The following is a 15,626-nucleotide window of genomic DNA, read 5'->3' on the forward strand; positions in this document are numbered from 1 at the left end:
AATAAATGAAGTAACACCAGCAGTGAAGCTTCCAAAAGGCCAACATGGCCAACATTAGCATTTAACCCTATGTATTTCTCCTCTTGAACAGTACATTAGTAAAAAGCAAAGAAGTAAATTTGAAGAGAAAAGAAGGTAATGCTAAGTATAATTGTCATAATAAAATATAATAAAATGAAGTGCTAAAAAAAATTGCTTTGTTTCGAACAACTGTAGGTCAGAACTAATGTGAATGGCCAGTGCCTTCTTGTCATGCCTTACTCATACCTCCCAACAGGACCCTCTCCAGGAGGGACACAATGCTCTGTTCCTGGACTTCCCTCATAATGTATGATTACCATCACCTGTGGTAAAACATCTTTCTTTCCAATTAACCGGTCCCACACAGGTGATGATAATCCTAAATTAAAAGTGAAGCACAGGAACAGAGCATTGTGTCTCTCCTGGAGAGGGTCTTGTTGGGAGGTATGCTTACTGACAAAAGAAAATGTACTTTCTGTAGGGTGCAGTGTGTTAAATATTACTGCACACTGCAGATGCGGCATGTCAGAGACACCAGTGGGGTTGTACATGGAATAGAGGATTGGACAAGTTATGAGATCCAAAAAAGGGACTTGATCAATGGAAAAAGGGTGCATGGGAACATAATCTATAAAAGGGACAGAATTCCCATCATTTGGAAGGTACAGAGTTCCTGTGCTCTCCTGGTAGTAAGAAGGGGAACGTTGTTCCCCTTCCTCCCTGACATTTTTCAAACACAGTCTGTAATATGGCAGGTAGGAACTGATTGGCTGGCTGTTTATCACTCTCCATTTTATCACTTTTGAAGCTTGGTGCATCTGGCCCCTAATAACCGGGTGTGGTATAGGGGTCCGACAGTCGGGATCCCGACAGTCATTATCCCGACTGGCTGGACCCAGACAGCGAAGTGAGCGCAACTAAGCCCCTTGCAGGCTCACTGTGCTCGCCACGCTGTGGGAATGGTGGCTCGCTACGTGAGCCACCTATTCTATTTTCCCTCTATGGGGGTCGTGGACCCCAACGAGGGAAAATAGTCAACGGCCATCGGGAACCCGGCTGTCGGTGTTTTGACACTCGGGATCCCGACGTCGGGTGAATGTCTGTTGGGATCCCGACTGTCGGGACCCCGCCCGGCATCCATATGACCAATAATTCTTTATTATTTTATTTATTATTTTTTTTTTTTTTTCATATTTATGTTGTGTATTTTATTGTGTACTCACGCACTTTAATATTTGTGTACTTAATACATTTTTGATCTAGTGTAAAATTTGAGCGCCCCATGCAATTTGTTGTTACCCTAATGACCATACTGTATAAACTGAGGGGGAAGAGGGAAGATATAGATATAAATGTTTATTCTTAAAGGGGAGTAAGAGTCCCCTATGTATTAAATCCTTTACAACCATTATAGGGGTTTTGTAACAGATATATATATATATATATATATATAAATGTTCCACCGGCGGCACTCCCAAATAATGGACACACGATCAAAAAGCTTAGCTTTGCAACGTTTCGATGTCTCTTTATTCACATCGTCATCAGGCAGATACGTATCTGCCTGATGACGATGTGAATAAAGAGACATCGAAACGTTGCAAAGCTAAGCTTTTTGATCGTGTGTCCATTATTTGGGAGTGCCGCCGGTGGAACATTTGTATGCTGGATGTCCTCAAGGGATCTCTAGGTCGGAAGGCACCCTCTTATTGCACCTAACGGAGTGCTGTCCTCAAGGTCTACTATATATATATATATATATATATATATATATATATATATATATATATATATATATATATAATTGAATGCAGTGTAGCCTCTCTTTCAATTAATTTGAAGTAATATAGTTTATGTGGACACCCTGTGGTTTTCAATAATACAATTTTTAAATGAATGTCAATGATATTCGGTAAGCGCGTTGATTTATGTTTTTTCATGCATATCGTTATATTTTTCTGTAATTAGAAAATCATAGTTGAGGGTTATTCATCTAATGAATGTTGGTTTTGGCAGCTAATTTCTCGGTATAAAGAACCATTGCACCCTGCTCCTGTTTCTGTTCAAGACATAAGGTGGTCAATTCAATTAGATGTGAGTTTGCAAAAGTAAACCTGCATAACACAAAATAGCATACAGTACATTGTGGTTTCATGAACGCCCAATAAATGTAAAAATGTCAATAGAAATAACGATTTGAAGGACCCACAACCTGTGCATGAAAAAGTGGGGAAAGGGAGATCAAGACCATAAAGAATGTACTGAAGGTTTATAAAAGGTTTCAAATGGTTACTTTTTGTACTTTCACAGTGTTCTCAGCAAATTAATGTTCTTTACAGTATTTTGGGTACAAACAAAGGGGTCTATTCAATTAGAGTCGGAAACTGCCATTTGTCGGAAAACGGCAGTTTACAAAGTTTATAGTTGGATCCATGATTCAAGCTACTGTACTATTCACTTTTAAAAAGTGAATCGGTTGAGTCATGGATCTATATATAAATTTGACAGGTTTTGGCCCGTTTCCAACAATCTGATTCCGACTTTGCGGAGATGAGGTGGGGAGAATAGGGCCGAGTGAGCAGCAGCAGCGGCCATGTTACTGCTGCTGCTGCTGCTCACTCGGCACCATTCTCCCACTGCTGCTGCTCACCCGGTCCTGGCACTTTCCCCTCAGATGGGCGGCTTCACAGCCAGGCTCCTCTCTTCCAGCAGCGCTCCCCGACCGGCAGGTGATAGCTCCCTCTAGCAGCTCCTTGTGATTTCAAACACGGGAAGCTGCTGACAGCAGCAGCAGGACGGGACACCAGGAACAACCAAATTCGACAGTCATTTGGCCTCTGATTGAATAGGGCTTGTCGGATTCATTCCGACAAATGCATGTCGGAATGGATCAGAGTCTAATTGAATAGACTCGACTCTAATTGAATAGACCACAAAGTCTGTAGAGTTCTTTTTTTTTTTTTTTTTTTTAAATGTTGGGAACAGATCGCATCGGCACAATTTACACTATATAGTGCAGATCTGCACTATATTGTCTTGCCTGCCCTCTCTATCTGGCTGCCGATTTGCGCTCACACGGGAGCGTGCATCGGCAGTGCATTGGGCTTGCAAGCCCAAAAAAAGCATGCGACTTGCATGCGATATGGCTTCCGATGTTCACTATATCGGGAACATCGGAAGCCAAATCTAACTGCCTATACACACTATAAGTCTGTACTGTACACTGTATTTACCTACAGTACATGAAAAGCAGCTCAGTATAACAATACAATAATTATATTTGTTCTATTCCTGAGAAATCGTTAGTCATCCTTTAAGTCTAATTTTTGTTTCTTAAGCATACTGCGGCTTCTAAACTATATTATGACTCAAAGAATTCAAACATCCTCTACAATTAATACACATGATGATCCAGTGTGAAAATGTGTCTTTTCACATTCAGTCAAACATACTGTATAACATATGTAATTCGATGATGAAGGTTAATGGTTTGGAGGACCTTTAAATCCTACTTTTATGGCTATGATTACTAAGATGGCATTACCTACTACCTTACAATAGCTGATGGGATGTGTGGTCCTTGTAAGATAAAGTGCTGTCACACTAGCAGAATGGCATACATTTTTTAATTGCATAGAGGGGATCAGTGGTGGCTCAAGAGGTGGATCACAGTCCCCTATTCAAAAAAGGGAGCCATACCAACTGCCATAGGTGTGTTCAAGTTGTTAGTTGCATAGCGGATGTAAGTAAGGAGGTTAGTCCACATGTTGATTCCAAACCAGTGTAGGTTTTATTAAAGATAACAGAATGAAAGTGAGATACTAAAAACAACAATCACTATGATAATGTATCAATCTCTCTTGGGCTAAGTACTGTGCAGCACTGTGACACTCCAATAACACAGTGACAGGCTTGGTCATAAGCATACCCTTTTCTATAGAGCAAAATAAACATATACCTGCAGATTAATCATCCTGACCTTAAAGCCTGGTTAGTCAGACATATGGGGTGAGATTTAATAGAAAAAACAGAAGGGTTTCTGAGCGCAGATTGTGAGATTATGCACTGCAGCTGTCTCAATTAAGGGGAATACCAAACCCCTTACGTATGGACAGACAAGAAAAAAGAAACAATGGAGGCAGCGCTGTGCACAATCAAAATACACTTATTTATTTAAAAGAATTTATAAATACTAACACTTTATAATGGTTGAATACCATATATAAACAATTTTAGCAGCAAAATAATTCCTACAGCAAAATATACAAGAACATCCCCATATTAATGATTTTAGTAGGCAAATGGTTAATTGCATGCATGCACGGATTGGAGTAAGAGGTTAATTACTTCTGTGATCACTGTATGCAGGTTAGTATATTAATTATAGCTCAGTCCAGTCCTACCTATGTGCACAAGGTATTTTATGGGGTTCGTAAGCATACTTATAGTTTTGCAGCTGTTGGATAGGGCAAGTGGCTCCTAGACCTCGGTGTCACACTCCGACCATTGGTACTTTTCCAGATGATTTGGTCATATCAAAGGTTTTTCCACCGGATCTGTATACTGGCTGCCAAACAAAGTCCCCGCTCTCCTCTACGCGTTTCTCCGCCTAAACGAATCTCAGCGGCTTCCTCAGGAGGTGTGTAAGATTCTCAGTGTCTTTGCTGAGTTTTATAGCGCCCGCTTCCGGCTGCGCATGCGCCGTGTCATTGTATCCAAGCCTCGTTATCATTGCGCATTTCCGCGCTTTCATATGGCCGGAACTGACATCACGCTGGGTTGTTACCTTGTCCCTCTATGCGTTCCACACATGTCATTCGTATCCGCATTTTGCGTTCCATATAGCTGGCTTGGTATTTACTGCAGCTTAGCAGCGTATGTATGGACTTTATAGTAGGTCATTTCAGTAACCATAATGCGTTCCATATCGGCAGTTCACATCCGCATTATGCGTTCAATATATTTAGCTTGTTATTGTTGGAACTTGGCAGCGTTCTTAAGTCAGATTATAAACTCAGACCTTTTACAACGATAGTTAGTATAACCTCTTACTATTAGTTTGGGGGAATATATTTTTCATATATAGTATTTAATCATTAAACAAAACATATAAAATATCAAACACAGTATGTTATCATAAAAAATATACATATAATATATCAGCGAGACATGTACTTTATGAGAATCAATTCTGCAACAGCCTACATCCCCCCCCCCCCCCCCCCCCAGAAATGCCCCAAACTTTACCTCTCCCACCACCAGGCGCAATCAAAAGAAATGAGTTCCAACAGCTAAAATTTCCATTGGAAATATTCAGGATTTATTTTTTCCTCTGGCTGAATAACTCCTATATTTTGCTTAACATTTAAAGAACAATAAGAGAAAAAAAATAAAATATTATATTTAAATAGGTAAAAATGTTTCTTTTCAACAATAGGAGTCCCAGACAAGGACAAATGTCGGTTTGCAGCGTTTTAATCAGAGGACACGGACAAGAACCCATATTCTTTCTGTCAATGCCTCTTTCTTTTGGCCTTGTTTGTTAGTTTGTTTAAGTAGCAGTAAACTGAATAGAACGCTCCGTGTACAGGCGACTTTTCTGACCTTGAGCGCAACCGGCGTGTTGGTTCTTAGGTTACAATTAAGGACGAATGTGGTGTACAACCAAGGACAAAGTGACAACATCACTTTATACACAAGCGTCTGCTATTACGTCTATTATTAAAGGATTACCAAGTTGGTTTTTTTATAATATATTTTAGTCATACATTACTTTTGAACCCGGCATTGTGCTGTTTGTCAAGCATGCCCATAATTAATGCAGGTTCGATGAATACAATACAAATTGTTGTTTTTATTATAATTCCATTGGATCCTGAGAACTCATGCATAATACACAGTTGCTATGTACTATGACTTAATATGAAATCGAGGTGAGAGAACGAAACGCTGCAGATGAAATGGTAATTCATAGCAACTAATAATTATTCTACAGTACAGTGTATAAGATGAAAGCAAACACCTTAGCGGGCCCTATTTGTTATAATATCTTTTTATTGTGCGCTATAAACACTGGTCCACATACATCTTGGCTTTTTTCTCAATTTGTTACAACGGGTATGTATCACTGGGTAGACAGCATTTAGGTCGACATGCATTTAGGTCGACATGCATTAAGGTCTACATGCAGGAAGGTCAACATGACTGTAGGTCTGCATGGGTTAGGTCGGAAGTCAAAAGGTACACATTCGACATGGACACTCAAACGTGTCACTGCGTCCCCGCACATGGCGAGCACAGCTCGGCATAATATTTTATTCTCCCACCATGCCCTAGTGGATGGTAGGGTATGAAACACCGTCTGTCGGCACATGTCGGCTCAAAAAAAATTGTGAAAAACCCCATGTTGACCTTTTGTATGTGGACACATCTGTATATGTACAATTATATGTACAAAAGTATTCGGCCCGACCTGTTAATTATTGAATTCAGGTGTTTCCACCAGACCCATTGCCATAGTTGTATAAAAACAAGCACCTAGCCAGGCTGTCTCCATTTTGAAACATGTGACTTCAAGTTTGGTACTGTGATATGATGCCACCCTTGCATGGTACTATAATAGGAGGTCACCTTTGCGTGGTTCTGTGACAGAATGCCATCTTTGATGAATTTCATCCCTGCTGGTTATTCCACAGTCAACTGTAAGAAATATTATTGGAAAGTGGAAGCATTAAGAAACAACAGCAACTCAGCCATGAAGCGGAAGACCACGTAATGTCACAGAGTGGGGTCAATGACTAAAAAAGTGCATGGTGCAGAAAAGCCACCAACACCACTGAAAATAATGTAAACACAAACACTGTTAGGGCAAGGCTGTGAGATTGGGCACTTAGGGTAAGACCCTAGGGGGAGGATTAGGGTATGGATGTGGCGGAAGGTTAGGGTTAGGCTGTGGAGAAGGTTTAGGGTTAGGCTGTGGGGAGGGATAGTCTGCAGAGAGAGGTTTAGGTTAGGCTGTGTGGTTAGGGTGGTTAGTGATAGACACTAGGGGAATAGTTAAGTTGTGGGGGAGGTTAGGGTTAGACTGCAGTGATAGGGGGAGGCAACAGGGGGGGGGGGTCAAGGGGACAAGTGTGATGGGCTCCGGCAATCTAAAGGGCCCAAGAGCTTCTGTGCCCAGCCCGGCCGCCACCTGTACTAGCTTGCCTGTCAGTGACCCCCACAGCCCAGCCATCTACTGTGTGTGTGCCACGCCGCCTGCGGCCGCCCTGCGCTTAAAGTCTGTAAAGCGTGCAGGTGCACGGATGTAACCACCACTGGGTAACCATCGGGTACACCGCAGTGTACAGGGCCCCAAGATTTCTGTTTCTGGCCCTGAGGCTAAGGCTTCTGGAGGGGATGGTTAGGTTTAGAATGCAGGGTGGGAGGGTTAGATTTGGACCACTAGAGTTGTGGGATAGGATTATGGTAGGGGATAAAAGACTCACCGGGATCTTTCATCATTTTGAACGTCGTGATGCAGATATTGGAATTGATACTGTTGGGATGGTGACTGCAGGGTTATTGTACCAATACCATCCCTATTACTTTACTTTAGTAACACTTGCACTAGCATTGCTTCTCTGCAATGTAAGATTATCTGAGCTCATTTGTCCGTTTTATGCCCATTTTTACTTGTGATAGATTAGGCTTATCTCCAGGTGGAAAATCTTGATGCTCATTTTCCTTTGCAAAATCTTAAAATTCAGCAGAATTCGAGTAATCTGCATTTCTCAAATGCAGATTTACTGTATATGAGGTGCCAAGACCAATAATTAGAATCAAATATCCACTACTTTGTGTACACTGAGACCACTCCAATGTTATGCCCAGACATGACACCACGTCCAACTCTAGTTAGGTGCACCAACATAGAGCATAGCCACAATATAGGTGAGAAATATACTGTATTGTTATGTGCAATGTTGTTATATTCCCTGTAAGAGCCTGCTCATACATCTATATATATATATATATATATATATATATATATATATATATATATATATATATATATATATATATATATATATATATAAAAGGCTAACTTCTCCTTACCTCAATGGGGGGAAGTACCACCAGTGACCACTAGATGCCACTCAATGGACCAAATTACTCCTTTGTGTGATAAAAGATGTCATAACTGAAATTTTAGCAGGGACACTGATCTGTTTCAAGCTTGCTGGATATGGAGAGATTGGTATGGGTCAAAGAGTCAACTATAAATACTGTAGCTCGACAGTCGTTAGGTCAACCATTATTGGTCAACAGGCCATAGGTCAACAAATTGAAAAGGTTGGCATGGGAAAAGTCGACAAGAGTTTTTCCAAGGTTTTATTGGTGTCTATGTCAACATACTTAGACATGGACACATATATGTGTACCGCGCCCCCTCACATGCATCGAGTTGCCGCCATGCTTTCGGGCACAGAGCCTCGTTACCCTTGGCACACTATTATATTCTCCCTCTAGTCTGTTCTCTTGCTATCCCATTTGGATCTTAAAGAATGAAAAAACACCTGTTTTGGATTTTATTTTATAAACCTCATGTCGACCTTTTCTAGTCCAACTTTCCCATGTCAACCTATTGTATGTGACCTTGTTGACCTTAGGTATGTTGACCTTTTTCATTTGTTGAGCAAAAGCCTGTCAACCAATAGTGGTTGAGCTATTGATTGTGGACCTATTTATTGGAGAAAGGGAGCTGTGAAGACAGAGACTGGAGGTAGGAACAGATAGGGACTGGGGTGGAGCGTTGGTGGGCTAAAAACTGTCACAGCTCAAAGTGAAAGTAAAACTGTCACAGCTCAAAAGTGGAAGTACATGGCAGAAGCCATAATTTTGATGGTCTTTTAACTAGTTAATTATATAAATATCAAATCGAATAACATGCAAATTAATTATGATTGTTAAAATATAAAACTTGTGGTGATGCCTTAAAAGTTTAAACACCCCAGGTTGTACTGCGCTAGGCAGCATGGCACCGTGAAATGTATTATGTGTTAACAACCAAACTATAAGGTATTAGATTAAAATCAAGTTTGTAGACAGCTGTGTTCTAAATTACATAAATATATACAGGGCACATGTATAATTAATGCCCACATTAGATATATGCATGTATAATTAAGTCTCATTTTCTGATTAAGTCAGTAAACATTACATTAACCAGTTATTTGGTTGATTAATTTCTGTATGAAGGCTGGTATAATTACATCGGCGGTATACCTTTAAAGCGTCTCACACTGTAGAATGATTATATAGAAAAAAGTTGAATGCAGGAGTGTTGGGTATAGAGAGATTTTCGGTTTCAATTATCAGAGAATATTGCAGGAAAATCATTTTCTTATTATTTTTATTCCCTATTTTTTTCGATCCTTTTGCCTATTTTTAGTCAAGCAGGAAGGGATCATGTCTTCTACACTCATTGTGGATATAGATTTTTCTTATATTTGCAGCGGTAATTTGCTGCAGTTAATAGGTTCGTCAGGGCTATCCTATTAGCCCCAATGTTGGCTTCCAGAACCCCCGATGCCGGCACTTATTGGAAATTATGCTTAGAGTGCCTCGGGCAATAAGCAGCCTGAGGATCTGCAATTACACTCAAAAATGGGACTCTTTTCGCCCGAAAGAAAGGGTCAGTAATTGGATGGCCAAGTAATGAACATCAGAAAGTTTTTTGGGGAAGATCTGGGCTAATACGATACCCCTTTACAGTTTAAGCAACTTGTTTTACATGCACATACTCAACGTCAGAGGACCGGGTTGGTGCCCCCTCAAACTTGGAGCCTTGGACATTTTGACCTGGCCCATATACCCCAGGTTGTAAAGTAAGTAGATATATCTTCTATAATATTAGGTGTGTCATGTATGCAAATCACTTAACAACAGAATAATAGTAATTATAATAGAGACATATTTACAACTGCACAACTCAACTATAACTCTGCAAAGGTTATCCACGCGCCATCCATCTTGACTACTACACACACCCGTTTGGGTGATGTCGCTGCCGTCCGTTTGGGTGGTACAGCCAAAGATCAAACACCAAACCAGGAAAACTACAAGGGACAGAAGGTGGGTAAGACTGGAACAAAGAGGCTTATCCCACAGCTTAACCCTTTAGAAAAAGTCCAACACAGACACACCCTCTGCTACACCATAGGCAGGCTGAGTCACGTGATCAGACATCAAACCAGTCCCCCATCCTAAAAGGTTTAAAGTTAAACTATCCCATTTCTTAGAGCAATCTTCGGATTCTATTAACTTTAGACGAGGCTGATGAGGTGATGATGAGTGAGTGACCTACTCAGTGAGTACAGGACTACGTGTGACAGGGTGCAGGGCCATACTGCGAGGAGGGGAATGGAGGCAGCCGGAAGCCACAGGCTGAGAGTTATATAGTGATAGGAGCAGAGTCTCCAGCAGCACAGAGTATATCAGGAGATGAATGATGTGTCAGTGAGGACAGGGCTGCATGTGATAGGGGCAGTGACATGATGTGAGTTGGGGAATGGAGGCAGCAGGAAGCCACAGACTGAGAGTTATATAGTGGGAGGAGCAGGTGCCCCCAGCAGCACAGATGAGTGATGAGTGGGAGGTATAGTGGGAGGTTCAGGATCCCCAGCAGCACAGAGTATATCAGGAGATGAGGGATGTATCAGTGAGGACAGGACTGCATGTGACAGGGGCAGTGACATAATGTGAGGTGGGGAATGGAGGCAATTGGAATCCACAAACTGTTTGTTATATAGTGGGGGGAACAGGGTCCTCCACATCACAGAGTATATCAGGAGATGAGTAATGTGTCAGTGAGGACAGGCCTGTATGTGACAGGGTTCAGTGACATGATGTGAGGTGGGGAATGGAGGTAGCAGGAAGCCACAGACTGAGATTTATATAGTGGGAGGAGCAGGGTCCTCCGCAGCACAGAGTATATCGGGAGATGAGTGATGTGTCAGCGAGTACAGGGCTGCATGTGACAGGGGCAGTGACATGATGTGAATATCAGAAATATCAGGAGAACATTGATGTCTTTCCTAAAATCTAATGTCATAATTACCTTTTAACCTTAATGTTTCTTATAATTGCAATAATGCTCACTGTTCTGGTAAAACGATGTCTTATGAAATTGCTGTTATATGTAATAAGATAGTAAGTCCTATGAAAGAGTCAGCCAAGTGGACATTACACCAATGATGGCTAGGGGCCAAGAAGGCCAGGGGACCAGGTCTTCAAACCTAGATAAAACAGAAAAAGTATATAAAAATAAATTCTCATATCCGCCTACAATGAAGTTGAACACTCCAGCATGCAACTGTACAACAAAGGCATTCACTGAGATAGCAGTGAGATCAGATTAGTGTACGCTAGATATGTATAAGTACAGGGATGCCTGCTCACAGGCAGAATATAGCATGCAATCTCACACATAATATACGCATAATGCATCGCAGAGTCTTTGAAATTCACTTTACTGCTGTGAATACAGCTTTGATTTCAAAGATCACAGGGCATCTAATGTCATTGACCCAAGTGATTTTCAAAATTGAAAATTGTAAAACTAGTTCTCATGAGTTTGTCTTCGTTATGTTTATGACCTAAAATGTCTTAAAAAAACAATGTAGTAAAGAAATTTATTAGACAGACTTATGGAAGACTCCAACTTGCTAGAGTATATTACTGCAAATGGACCCGTTCATAAGAAGGGAACCTGCATATTGTTTCCTGGCGCATTTTTTTATTATTATTATTATTATTATTATTATTATTATTATTATTATCATTTATTTATATGGCGCCACAAGGGTTCCGCAGCGCCTGACAATACATAGATGAGCAAAGAAAACAAGAAAATAGTGGTAAATAAAAGACAGTTGCAGTAGTGGACATTTACGCTATTTTATCAGTGGCAGAGATATACCGTATTCTTAGAAAAGCACACGAGGAGAGAGGGCCCTGCTCGTGAGAGCTTACAATCTAAAGATTGATGTATGATTAATGTATTCTCAAAAGGATGCATTCATACGACCTCACTGTCAACTATAATTTTTTTTTTTAAATGTCACATTACACCAGTAAATGTAGCAATATAGCTGAGCGGGACCAATTTTTAATTTAAATATTCTATGTAATTCTAAATATTATCTGTAATTTTTATAACAATAAAGCCCCATAACACAATACACAATGCGTCTGTGGCCGATGCGGTTAACCATAGTGCGGTGACGTCACCGGGACCTGCTTAGCATGTGAGTCATTTGGCTATAGTGTAAAATTGACCTGCATGTTCAGTAGATATAACTCATTGATAGCGACACTTGGAGACACGCATTGTTAATGATATTGAGTGTCCACACTACAGGATATTGTGAACAATATCGCTCAGAAACCAATATATCACCTAGTGGGTATTGGGGATTTAAATGTATCTTGAGTATTGTTTATTTAAAATTTTCATAATACTGTTTTTTTTATGTGTTGCTATTTGTTTGGTCTGATGTAGCTTTTGCAGTTTAAATTCATTGTTTTCAACTGATTTTTTTTTTTTTTAAGATTGCCCTTCGTAGCTGTTTATGGGTCTGAATGGCTCATTTAAAAAAAAATTGATGTAAAACTAGATGTAAAAGTAAAAAAATACTAAAAATACACTTTATATTCCAAATAATGTGGACTTGATATTGATAAAACTGAATATTTTCATTATTAATAATAATACTAATATGAATAATAATAATGATAAAAATGAAATAACACTTATTATTAATAATAACAGTAATAATAATAAATACAATTTAATAATAATAATATTAATAAAAAATATTAATAATAATAAGTGGCATTCAATGTATATTTTTTTCTACTCCTTTAAAAGTAAAAAAAATAAATACAAATTTTTAGTTTGTATTTAGAAAAAAAAAAATCTGCCCATTTTATCTTTCCCATCCCATATGCTCTACAATTTCGCCCACTCTCACGTTATCCAATTCTTCTACCACCTTGTGTCCTTTATTGGTCTCTCTCCCCTTCATCCAATGCACATTTCTTTCATTTCATGTCTTCCAGTTAGATTTTTTACTATGAAAAGTCAAAACATTAACGCCTCATCAAATCAAACGTTTGAAAAACCAGCAGGTGTAATAAAAAATTACCTCTGGATCAGCAGCTTCTGAGAACATCCAGCTGTAATGATACATTACCCATCAATTCATTGTTTTAATGTGCAGCCATGTTAACTTAAGCTGGGTCGCTCAAGTAATGGATTCACTGATTAGTTCCCGTTTTGGTCTATAATTGTTCAATGATTTCTGCAGCTTAACAAAAACAACATTTTTTGTTCCAGCTGTTTCTAATGGGTTTAAAACACAAGCACATCACACACACACACACACACACACACACACACACACACACACACACACATATATATATATATATATATATATATATATATATATATATATATATATATATATATATGCATATGGCCAACTGCATTGGACTATAGTAGATTTACCCAAAAAATTACATTTATAAGCGATGCAAATGTAAAAATTGTTACAGCTATTAATTATTAGCAGTTGTTTCCTAAAGCGCAAACTAAGAGCTGAATTAATGTACTTTAAGACACTCAAAGCCCAGGCATTCTTTGTAAAATGACGAGGTAAAGAGCCCCCTTGCATTGCGTGTAAAGAGTGTTCATTGCTTTAATAGCACTTTTTCACCGTAGACACACCCCTTAAATGCAAGGAGGGATACAATAGCATAATTGTTCTGTACGGCTTTGAGACCTTGACACGTCTGTCACTGGAAGAATAGCGAATAATAACACAGCGACTACAGTATTTTATGCAAATTCCACTTAGCGGTTTCAAGTCTTCCTTAAGACTGATCTTGCCACTTTGTTGACAGTTACATTGTTAATCTACCTTTGTATCCGAGGGCGCTAAAGTTTTGCCCTTTTCGTTAAATGATACTCATTTTAAAATCTCTACATAATGTGAACAACAAACACAGAAACATTCATTTGGAAATTAATCAGCCATGAAAATAATATTCTGGTGTGTCGTTGTGTTTTTTTTTTTTTTGGGGTGATTCACTTAAAATATCAGTAGTAAAAATCAATCAGACACACAATGGAATACTCAGAAGAACAGAAACATAATACAAATGTGTCAACGTACAAATTTAACAAGGGCACTTTAAGTTAAAAAAATTGTTGGGAAACAAGTTTAACAATTTAGCAAAGTTATAGGGTTACAGAATTAAATGTTATGAAACGTGTGTTAGAAAGCCATAGCGCAACTGGGGAACGGTTTTGTTGTTATTAAGTTCTTTCGGAACTGACCAAACTGTTTATTTTCGTGATTAAATAAATTACTTTTCATTCTGCATGTGCTGGCTTGGTGCTTATGGAACTTGGTAGAACAATGCTGCACCGCAGGTGGGGCAGATGTAACGTGCCGAGCGTAAAGGAGCAGTGGCGTAAGTTCATATCAGGTGCCCGGAGGCGGCAAAGATGGTAGTGCCCCCCAACTACACTTACATAGCATAAGTGACCCCCAAATCTACAGACAGCACCTCCAACCCAGAATGTAGTAGCTGAAACTACGATTTCTGTCCCCCCCCCATCACCAATTACTGTCGCCCAGTCCACGTCAGCCTGTCTGCAACGTTGTGTGTACAATATACACACATAACATCACACACAAACACACACACATATATATAATATATATATATATATATATATATACACATACATACATACATACACAGTCACACATACACCTATGCACATGTTCACTCACAAATATACATAGTCAAACACCTATATACATACATATACAGTCACACCCATGCACACATACAGTATAATAGTAATGTACAAAGATAAATATATACAGAGCACATTCCTTTCACACTCACCATGATGCTGGAGGGCCTGCCGTTTAGCCCCGCCCCCTTTTCGGACTGCTCCTCAAAGCCTGCAGGGTGATTCATAAAAACTTTTGGGAGTCTGGGAAGGGTGAGCAGTTGACATTATTAGCCCCCTATTCGTCTGGCTGCTGGAGAACTGAAGTGAAACTAAAGTAAATTAAAGCTCCCAGCAGCCCTGAGCTTCCTGCAGCAAGGGCTGCTAGGAACTGTAGTTACTTTCAGTTTCATCCCTACCCTGCACACATGACCCGGCTGCTGCAGCAGTTATGTCGGCACTCACTTTGATCTGACTCCTGCGTCGGATCATGCCCCCATAGCTGTGGTGCTGGCTCCTTCTTTCCTGTGACAACTGCAGCAGCAGGTGCGTTACCTCTTACTGCAGAAGTCACAGGCTCCTGGTGCCGGCTCCTGAGTCCTCAGTGCCCCCCCTAGTGGCTAACGCCCGGCGGCCAATGTCTCCATTGCCTCCGGGAGTTACGCCACTGTAAAGGAGCCCATACACCTGCAATGTATTTTGTCAATCCCCTGACCGTTGTGTTGAGAGTTTGGGGATATTAAATGTGCATAAAAATCCCAATTACCTGTTCTCAGCGGGGATACCGGAATCTGAACTTTTTAACATGCAA

The 15,626-nt window shown here is 39.9% G+C and overlaps 1 long non-coding RNA gene across 11 annotated transcripts in view; it reads right to left on the reverse strand.

Moving 5' to 3' along the window:
- LOC146049418 (uncharacterized) overlaps positions 1 to 15,354 on the reverse strand; it is a 146,794-nt gene extending 131,440 nt beyond the window's left edge. For 6 of the 11 annotated variants that reach the window (XR_014466119.1, XR_014466122.1, XR_014466117.1 and 3 more), the window contains exon 1: positions 14,989 to 15,263. This is a non-coding gene — a long non-coding RNA (uncharacterized LOC146049418). Of the gene's footprint in view, positions 1 to 6,651; positions 6,721 to 11,122; positions 11,301 to 14,988 lie in introns of all 11 variants that reach the window. The other 5 variants (XR_014466125.1, XR_014466118.1, XR_014466127.1 and 2 more) reach the window with 3 other exon arrangements.
- Positions 15,355 to 15,626: the final 272 nt, after the last annotated feature.

The sequence above is a fragment of the Crinia signifera genome, chromosome 12, assembly GCF_055691185.1.
Source record: "Crinia signifera chromosome 12, ASM5569118v1, whole genome shotgun sequence".
In the NCBI taxonomy this organism is placed as follows: domain Eukaryota; kingdom Metazoa; phylum Chordata; class Amphibia; order Anura; family Myobatrachidae; genus Crinia; species Crinia signifera.